Below are 10665 nucleotides of genomic sequence, written 5' to 3'. Positions count from 1 at the left end.
TTATAAAAAATTCACTTTCGCTAAATTTACTTCGCCATAGCTAAGGATGCTTTAATATTCCAAATGCAAAAAGTTCCTTCGTCTGATCCCAATACGTGCATTTTTGGATAGGATGAACTGAAAATAATTGAAAAATATAATTATTGAATCTTTTTAGTTAGCCGTAATAATATTGTTCCTGAGCGACAAACTTACTCTAAACGTTGTCTCAGGGCGATTGCCCGAGGCATTGTTATCTAAAACAATCTGACCTAGAATTCTGATTTTTTTCGGGTTTATTTATTGGCAGGGAAACTTAAATTACTATTAAAAAAATCGGAAGTTTTTTAACCGATAGGCGTCAGTCAAAACGTTTTAATGACAAAGTTGTATAGATTATTCTTGAACCCACAAATAAAATTTGTTTATCGGTAAAGGTAAATTTTATCAGCGATATTACATCATAAACCAAAACATGGTGGTTTTACATAAAATAGCTTTTGTGGAGCCATTTATAATTTAACACTATTCAGTGTACAATGGAATACGTTTTATATTCAATCAAACAATTAGACATTTAAGATCTACTAAAAATATTAGGGCATGCTATTGGTCCGTGATCAAAGCATAGTGATATTGTGTTTTATTGCAATTTAAAAATATATATTTAGGAAATAAAGTTCAACAGAGTTAAAACGTACTTAATAATAATTACGGGTATGGTACAAATAATTCATCTTTCTGCTGCGCTGTAGATCTAGGCCTGAGTAAGTATATTGCGAAATGATATCTGAACCATATTAGAAGTTACGAGACGGCAAGCGTCGATGATTCTTTGGTGCAAGTCGTCTACAGTTGTTACAGGTGTTCGTTAGACGTGCTCCGAGATGAAAACCCACAGGAAAAAGTCGAGTGTGCTTAAGTCAGGCGACCTTGTAGGTCAAGGAATGGGACCTTTTCGGCATATACATCACTAGGGGAAGTTTCGCAACTGTTGCTGTGCGAGAACTAATGGAAGTTCTTCGAACTCGTTCACAATTTGGTTTTGTAAGAAGGCCAAGTAGTTCTGTCCATTAAGACGAGGTGGAAAAACAATTGTTATAAGATGATTTTCGATCAGACCTGCCCAGAAGTTTAAACTCAATTGTTCTTGATGGTGATGAGGAAATCCCCAGTGAGGATTAAAATCACTAAACATGTGTTGGTTCTGGTAGTTAAAAGGACCATTTCTTAAGAAAGTACATTCAGAGCCAGTTTCAAAATTCAAACATTCCTCCAATAACCCTATCATTTAAAGCTTGATGGAAGGCTTGTCGGAAAGGATGGAGGTGGTGGTGGTGGTCAAGATCTCTCCAAACATAAAACCCGGACAATCCTCAGTCGTTGCTAGAGGTTCTGACGTTTCTCGAAGGTAAGAATATTAAATTATAAATTCCGAAATAGTGCTACTTGGACTAATAATCTCAAGCAACTTCCGGGAATTTTACGTTCAATTTTGAATAACGTTATTTTAAAGCTTAATGCATCTTTAGCCGCTTTAACTTCACAGATTAAATATTAACTTCAATAATTATTATTTTTTGACACTAATAGCTATTGTAATTAAAATAACAATTACTCTTAGTTACGAGAGGAAGGGCGAGTTCAAAAAGTGTATTTTTTTCCATTACGTTATTTGTGGACAGCCCCAAAGTGGGAAAATCAAAACCCAAGTATTTCAATAAGCTAGCATAAAACTGAGCTAATCCTGACCTTCTATGAATGCAAAAGGAAAAGCAAAATTTTTACAATTAAATGATACCATTAACTATTGTGATGTGTAATATTAAGACATAAGTGTGCGTAATTTGTGCCTTTGATTGGTTAACATGTTAATGTGAAAAGTACAAAGTAGGGTGGCTAGGGTAAAGTTACCCCCTTTAAAGTTGTTAAGTCCTTCCGAGCCCCATGGGTGCATAATGGGGGTATTGGTAGTGCGAAATGTGTGTTAAACTTAAGTGAAAATCGTAGAATCATAAGTTGTATTTAATGTAATACATTAGATTTAAACGTTTATCTCATCGTCTGTAACACCTCGAATCCGTAGCCACTTAATTTGTAGCACTTCAATCCGTTCAAGAAAATTTAATAAGTGGAAGGATAAGTAAAATGCGAAACCCTCCAATTCGTAGCCAATGTTCACGGATGAATTAAATTTTTAAAAACCCAAATCCCTTCAGTGACAGTCATGGTTTCATTCAACCAAATCCAAACCGTAAAACTGTAATCCGTTATTGACCAAACCGTTCAATTATTCGGATATTTTTATCCGTAATCCTATGGATTATATTTTTCACAGATTGGATTATTTTAAATTACGGATTGGACGGTTCGGATTGGATACGAAGAGGCCGAATCACGAACGGATTGAATCCGAAGTGTACAAACTACGGACAGACTGGATCTGAAGTGAACTAACCACTGACGGATAGGAATTGGAGAATACGAATCTGTTCAGTATCGGATTCATCCAATCCAAATCCAATCGGTACATTTTTAAGAGAAGAAAATCCGTAATCGACCATTCCGTCCAATTATTCGTATTCCTACTGTAAAACAGTTCACGGACGGATTGAATTCATGGACATATTGACCTTTTGAAAACCACAATCCGTTCAGGCTCTAGTTACAAGATGGGAATTTTCTGGTGGTTTTAGCGCGCTTTTGTTTGCATTTTAAGTAAACTGGCGAGTGACAAAGTTTTAGAATGAATGCCAAAAATCAAATATTTGAACGGTGAGAGCAAAGCTGGATATTTTAACACCGCTCCAGGATTAATAGTGGCACAACACTTTATAGGGTTCTTTACTAATAAAAACCACTTAACCTTATAAAATTTACTATAACCTAATTAATGGGTGACCCAATCATGTTCATTATAAAATCAAATTTTAAACGACAACCTAAGTTTTGTTGAGTACCTTAAAGGATATTCCTTATGTAAGTGTCTGATAGTAGAAAGGTTCTTTGTGGACAGATTATAGATTAAGATATTACAAAGTTGTAAAATCTGGTTTTTTTAAAGAACAAAATCGGTGTTATTTTGTTAAGAAAATAATTCGGCGTTTTAAACTGCTTTCTAACCAAACTAAGAAAAACATAAACACTTATAATATAATTGTAGTCCATTTTCGTCACATTTTCGTTAAATGATGTACATATTTATAAGATTTTTATATATTTTAAAACCCTTGGCTTTAATTTAAAACTTGAAACCGTAGTAGGAAATTGACAAAATATTATATGGTAAAGCAGGACGTGTGTACGTCCAAAGTATAAATTTTGGAGAAACTATTCTAACTTAGATTGTAGCTAGCGTGTTTGTAAAATCAGTAACTATCTATACGCCCTCTGTTGTCGAAAACTAGATACGTATAGCATATAAGAAGACGCTTTTGATAACAAGACGCATGCACGATTTTCAGGAGTGGCAGAGTAATTAGGTTTTTCGCCACCTAGCAAAAAAAGCCGGGTTCGATTCCAGCTTGTGACAACAGGTGGAAACTCGGAACCACACCTACTGCGTTGAGTTTGAGTATTTAAGTTACCCCTTCCCATAAAGCCGTGGGGAGGTTAACGGTAATTGTAAGTGAAGGGAGCGGTTGGCTCGCGTGAAATGAAGGGCTTGGCCTTACCATGCTACGCAGTGTAACCCGACCACCAAAATTAAAGGCATGTTAAGTCGGTGGATGACCTGGTCCTAAGGTGGTGCCTTGTATTTGAAGCAATAAAAGCTGGATATTTGCATTTAAGTATATTTAATGCTGTTTTTTATTTAATAAAATTATTAATTAAGTTAATTACTCATTAAATGGACTTGTTTTTAAATTGAATTTTGATACAAGATACTTCCTACGGTGCGTTTCTAATTGGCTACAGTGGATGATACAAAATAAGCGCTGTCTTGGAGAAGCTGCGCCTCCTGAATCCATTTTGGATCGAGAACAGGAATAAAAACATCGTGGTACTGGACTGTGTCTAAGTAAAAGAACACCTCATTTTAAGCCCATGCTTGCTCTTTCAATACAAGCAGGGTTGTTTTACAGTCTTCTCAAACCAAACTTCATCATAACAGGGTTAAAAATCCTTAATTGTACGTAGATTTCTATTATGGTAAGTTAATATTTTCCCCTGATTGACAGTCGGTGACGTAACGGTGAACCATCTGTCATAACTGTCGTTACCCTTTTGTGGACTTTCAGACGTTTTTCTGGATAAACTCAAGAGCTGGGACTATTTTCGTAGACCTGTAATCAAAGGCGTCTGGGAGGTAGATAATGTGGATTGCAATGTGTTGAGGGTGTTTTTGTTGTGGATGGGTACAGTGTTTCAATGTTAAAGACGAACCGAGTGCTAAGGGTTACGAAATAAGTCTCAACATTTTAATGGCATGGATTTCACCAATTGTTAACGGCATCGGTTGGGATTTGAACGTGAGTCACTTGCCTGACAGGTGCGTTTTCAAACATTGAACAAGTTGGCAAGCCAAAATATACCTCTCCTCGGAAGAATTGTCCCTAGTGGTATTAATTTCTCGAGATAAACCTTATAGATATATCTCCGCAATTTAGAGTTGTTTGTTAAAAATGTTATCCCAGTTCTATCACGCCAAAATTTTAATTATAATTAAAATAATTGAGACGAAACGACCAATTTTAATTTATTCAGAATATCACAAGTTAAGTAGTTACAACAGTGAGTTAGACAATGCACAATTGAATTAAACCCTTTTTACAGAACAAGTTTATCGGTTAAATATAATACGAAGCAAATTTTAATGAAAGAAATATCTACAGAGGGTATTATAACGACCGTTCGCTTTTTGGTTTATAATTTTCACGGAATGGGGCCAATTTTAATTAAACGACAGTTTATCGAAATTTTGTTAAAAGAATATTCCCTAAGGCCGCACGAGAATAATTTGCCGTCGCCGTTATATCGAAAATTTATTTGATTCGGGATTGCCAGAACTGTAATGTTGTGGGCGAGTGACTAGAAAATAAAATGGCAAACAGAATTATGCAAAATTATAAATGTTTATTTTTTATTCAGAACAGTATATGGAACGTTCTAGATTTAACTTTCATCAATAACCCAACCCTTCTACGTAATTGTACTCAAGTGTCTAAGACTAGATTTGTCTTAGTTCATCGTGATTGAAAAATAAACCAAAACACACTTACACTTAAGTAAATATCATAAATTAAACTGAGTAATTTTAACTAAATTCAAACTAATTAACTATAAACTGTCTTAATTAACAGCTGAGAGCTGAGAGCTACTAATTACTTCCAATCTACTTTATTAGCCTCACAGGTTGAATTGATAATTTCAAGGGTATAATTAGGTTATTCCAATTCAAAAAATAATAACAATCAATTTTTTTTCAGTCTTAAACACGCACTGTTCATACACTGAAGTCCATTCACTCACGTTCCAAACGCGAAACACAATTTATCTCTTTTCTTGACCGAAGACCAAACATACTAACTAAAACCGCAAAGTTACCTCATAACTTTTAACCGACACCAGGACCCCGTCCTGCAGTAGTTCGTCTGACAGCCAAGAACTAAGAAAGACTAAATCTTCTATATTGACGGCAACGGCCTTATATACTGTTATTTTTTGTTTTTTTTTACCAGTCGAGATTTGACTAAAGTTCAAAAAATTGAAGAAATTATATTTTTTTACCCGGTTTGATAGATAGTTCTCCACACGGTGGCGCTTTATGATTACTTTCATATAGTTTTCGCGGGAGTCTTGAATAATTATCCTTATTCTAAGCGATATTAAAAGGTAACAATGAACTACTTTTTTTGTTTTAACGAAATTTTGTAAATAATTTAACAAAAATTTAAAACAAAACAAAAAACCGTACCAAAGAATAAACAAACAAAGTTCAATAAACAACATATACAGATATTGTATTAATCCGTTTAGTAAAAAAAACAGCCTTATCATAATTGTTCCTTTATTTTAACATGTTCCCTAAGGAAGTCAATGGCTCGGCGGTGAACTATCCGCATTGTTACAATGCGACCCGAGTTCAATTCCTGATCACGATCAAATTTTACATTAAAATACTAAAATATTCAATTAAATATAAGATTAATATAATCTATAAATATTTAATTAAATATAAGATTAATATAATCTATAAATATTTAATTAAATATAAGATTAATATAATCTATAAATATTTAATTAAATATAAGATTAATATAATTGATAAATATTTAATTAAATATAAGATTAATATATCAAAAGTCAAAATTTCAGCCAGAGATTCCAACAGTAGACCGGTTTCGCCCTTTTGGGGCTCATCAATACTGTGTAGGAACTCTGGCTATCCTTGGAAATCTGCCGATATCAATAAAACTAATAAACAATAAACAATTAGGGCACTCTGATTGTTTATAAAGATTAATATAATTGATAAATATTTAATTAAATATAAGATTAATTTAATTTATAAATATTTAAAATGATGTAGAATAAATTATAGTACCTAACATTATAACTTTGTAAAGTACATTCGCCAAAGCTGTTTTTTAGAAAAACACCGTAAATTAACAAGCGTTGGTGGCTGAGTGGTTAGAGTACATCTTCTGCACGAGGCAGACCCGGGTTAGATTCCCGGCCGGCGCCAAAAAATCGCAAATTGATACTAAGACGAATACCGTGTACAACTGGTGGAAACCCTGCTATTGGACGTTGAGAGGTTGCATAACACTCAGCACTCCGTCCCAAAGTCATTAAGAAGAAGTTGGAGAGAAAACGCCCATACAAACACAACAGACCCAACATGCACAACCTTCATAACAGAACAAACTCCACACCGACAACATTCACAACACGAACTCAACATTCACAACAAACTCAACACCCACTACCATCACAACACGAACTCAACATTTACAAACACGAACTCAACATTATAATAACGAAATATCCAATTGAAACTGTCGCGACGGTGAGCGTGACGAAAAAAGACCAACCAAACCAAACCCAACCGCAAATGAATCCGTTAACGCTCACCGTCACACTGTGGTTTTTCCAACCCTTCGAGAAATTGCGTACGCAGTGAGCCAAGAAACTGCGTACGCAGTGATTACCCTTTGCCCCGAAAATGCGAACGCGTTCGCAGGCCACACACACACACACACCCACAGACGGACACGCTGGTTGTATAACCCCTCCTAGGGGACTTTGCCCCCCCGGGGAGGTAAAAACTGACGCTTATAACTCTATAGATAAATTTAGAAATACGAGCCGATTTAATGTTGGGTGAAATACATTCCTGCTGGGGTGAATTGAACCCTGTTCTATCACAAGGTAGGAAATTGGTTTACAACTGAGTAAACGCCACTCCACCAGTTTTTAATTCTTTCAGGAATTAGCAGCGCATGTAATTTAATCGGAAAATAAATCTTACAGAAAAGATCGCGATCGATCGTCTGAGAACACGATTCCTCAGGTTGATATTCTTATGTTTTAAAGCAAAGCTACCGCCACCTCGTACGGTGCTAAGATATTTATAGATATACGAATGACTTTAATATAATCGAAGAAGTAATTTAAAATTCCTGAATAAGATCGCGATGGATCGAACGAGAATTGAATTCGGTCATGGATTGATAGGCTTGTGTTTTACAACCAAGCCTTTGCCACCTATCATGTAACTACGACATTTTTAGGCATAAGACCAAATTTAATATAAGCGGAAAATATAGCTAATCTTGGTTACACTAATGCCAGACGGATATCGAGCCCGGTTCTATTTCAGATGTTTTCGAAAAAGCTTAAATAAAACCAAATCAAGTAGGCGACTCATGTTCTTAACTAGAGCCCGATATAATTTGTCTATTGATTGACTGGCATTGGTACGAGGAGAGGTACTACTTTGGTTTATCAATTTGTAATTCATTTAAGTTTATCAAACATTTTTCAATGAAGAGTTCACATTTATTGATATTTTTTAAATTAACTCTTTTCCAAAAAAAAGGATCAAGACATTTTTGCGCTTCATTTATATTTTTTTCGAAATGGATTAAAGATAAAAATATGGAACCAAAATCATTCTAAATATTTTTCGATGCTCTTTTAGATGCAACCATCGGTTGTTGTGACAAATATAAATCTTACCCGGAAATAACTAATATCATTTTTGACAACTTCTAAAATAATAGAGTAAGTTGTCAGCTAGATTTTTAAAATTAGCTTTTTGCAACTTTTTCAATGTAACAATTGATTGTACGCCATGGAATACCTGACAAATGTGTATTGTTTATAGGTACTTACTATTTTCGACGACGATCCCAGAACGAGTACCCGGGACGTTGGGAGGCGATTGGGAGATCACCACTCTATGGTGTGGCAAATCCTTTACGCCCTTACCATATTCCAAAGGTTCAAACACTTAACGACGGGGACTAACCAAGGTGAACTGCCTTTTGACAATGGCTTGTGCATAGAGTTGCTGAAGATCCCGTGTATCCGAAATTTGTCTTATCAGCTGACGAGGCAAATTTATCCCGTGACAAAATAATCAATCACCAGTGGAGTCTAATAAAGCCTCATGCTGCCCGGATTTAAATTATTCCGCGATTTTTTTCTTTGGAGACAACTCAAGGAACTCGTGTACAAAACTGAAGTCCGCGACATTGACGACCTACGACAAAAAATAAATGACGCATATGGCACTATTCGTCACACACTCGGCATCTTCGAACGGGTTCAAAAATCTTTGGGACGATGGGCTCATAACTGTGTCATAGCCCACGGTGGTCATTTTGAACAGTTGATTTAATTTAATTACTTTTTATAATTGTACCTTGAATATCAAATTATTAAAAAGGTCCAATTTTAATTAACATCTTTATTTGTAACTGCGTTGACATTTTCAAAGACCTTAACTTTTATTAAATTATCTAGTAATAATAATAATAATCAGCTAGGCTAATACCCAAGGCATTAATTTATAGGCCTTGTTACAATGCGTAGGAGGGTCGTAGCCTTCTTCTAACGAAAAAATGATTATCGAAACTAATTTATCTAATCCCATAAAAAGAAATGGGTAATAACTGAAAACATTTGGGACCAAGGCAGATTAAAGACTTCTTTTTAAAGGATGTTTTTGTGTATTGGCGGCTTATTTTCAGGGGCTGATAACTTTGAAACGAAACGGTTCAGGACCCATGTTCATTGGACATTTTCAGTTCAGTAGGACCCAATGAATACGCCCTATAATTTATGACATAGTCTCCTAAAACACACTGTATAGTCAACTAAGCTACGCTAAGAAATTCAATCCTATTACGTTTCCGTTGAAATCGACAATAGTAATAAAGGTTGTTAGTTTTCCTAATAATGAATCTTGTGCTTGAAAAATACGGTGAGAAGAGTGAAAAGTATTTTTTTTACCAGTCCGACTATCAACTTTAATGCCTTAGGCTGTACCGATTTTCTTCGTAGAATTTAAATCTAAAACGAACATTTTGACATCGTAGTAGGAATTTTTATAAGCTCAGCTTAAGCGGAAGAGTATATTAATAGTTTTTAAAGTCTAACATTTTTTACGTATGAAATTCTAAAGGTCAAATCTTGTATAAGCGCAATCAGCAGAGATAAGTGGGTTAAAGGGTAGAACCCGTAGGTGGTCCACTAAGTTAGTTTTTTGTCCATCGGTACTTTCGAACCCTTAAGGGTCATTTATGAATACAATTTCAAGTGGTATACAACGCGCTTTTTTCGTTTTGCTTACTTTACTCGTAGCTTCGTAATTTACTTTACGTGTTTTCTTATCGGCTTTAAATGTGTGAATCATTTTCATTTATGTGGTTAAGTTGGTTTTGTTTAGTTAGCTACCGTTAACAAAAGAATTTCATACGTAATAACTTTTGAGTAGGTTTTATTAGCTCTATTGAAGTTACAGGTTGAAACGACCGAGAGTAAATGACTGCCGATTCATATTCTACCGGCCGTATTTATATGCGGTTAAAAAACAATATTTACAATCTAAAAATACACTAGTCTAAAATATAGACAAACGTCATTATGCAACATCCTTCCCTTAGTTCCGTTACACAATACTAGAACTATATCGGATTGGTTTCCTGATTTCGCGTCCGGATCTCGAGTGAAATTTCTTCGGAGACGAATCGTTCCTTACGCTCGATGTCGAGGATGCGGTTGACGAACTAGTAGTGGTTTCGGGTGGCGTGGGAACTGTAGGTCGATCAGCGTCTTCTGCCGGAAATTCGTTACGATTCGAATCATCTGGAGGAACTGATCTGGAGGGGTTGTCGTCTGGTCTTTGATTGGATCTCCCTTGGAGAGTTCGTACTCTGGTGACGACAACTGCTCGATTTGCCGTGTACGAGGTATTATATGTTTTGACTGGCGAACTTCGTTGGCTTGATTCGACGTCGTTCGCTTCTCCGGTTGAACCTTCTGGGATAGGAACTAGGTGAAACCTGTTGCGACGAACAGTGCCGTTTGGTGTTAGGATATGATATGATTGAGGCTCTTTAGCTGGTTCTACGATCATGCCTTGGCGTCGCAGGTCGATTATCCATACTGTTTGTCCCTTGTTCAATGGTCGTAGCGTTTTCACCTTGTGTCGTCGGTCGTAGTTTTCCTTTATTC

General features: G+C 35.6%; 1 protein-coding gene across 1 annotated transcript in view; it reads right to left on the bottom strand.

Annotated features, from left to right (window-relative positions):
• LOC149943743 (P-selectin-like) overlaps positions 1-10665 on the bottom strand; it is a 28311-nt gene continuing 17646 nt past the window's right edge. Inside the window, exon 8 of the mRNA XM_090176175.1 lies at positions 1-117. The gene's annotated coding sequence lies outside the window, so the exon portion shown is untranslated. The remainder of the gene's footprint in view (positions 118-10665) is intronic.

Source organism: Leiobunum rupestre, chromosome 5 (assembly GCF_980474605.1).
Source record: "Leiobunum rupestre chromosome 5, qqLeiRupe1.1.hap1, whole genome shotgun sequence".
Taxonomy (NCBI): Eukaryota; Metazoa; Arthropoda; class Arachnida; order Opiliones; family Sclerosomatidae; genus Leiobunum; species Leiobunum rupestre.
The sequence above is the reverse complement of the archived record's forward strand: the minus strand, read 5'-3'. Positions and strand labels throughout refer to the sequence as shown.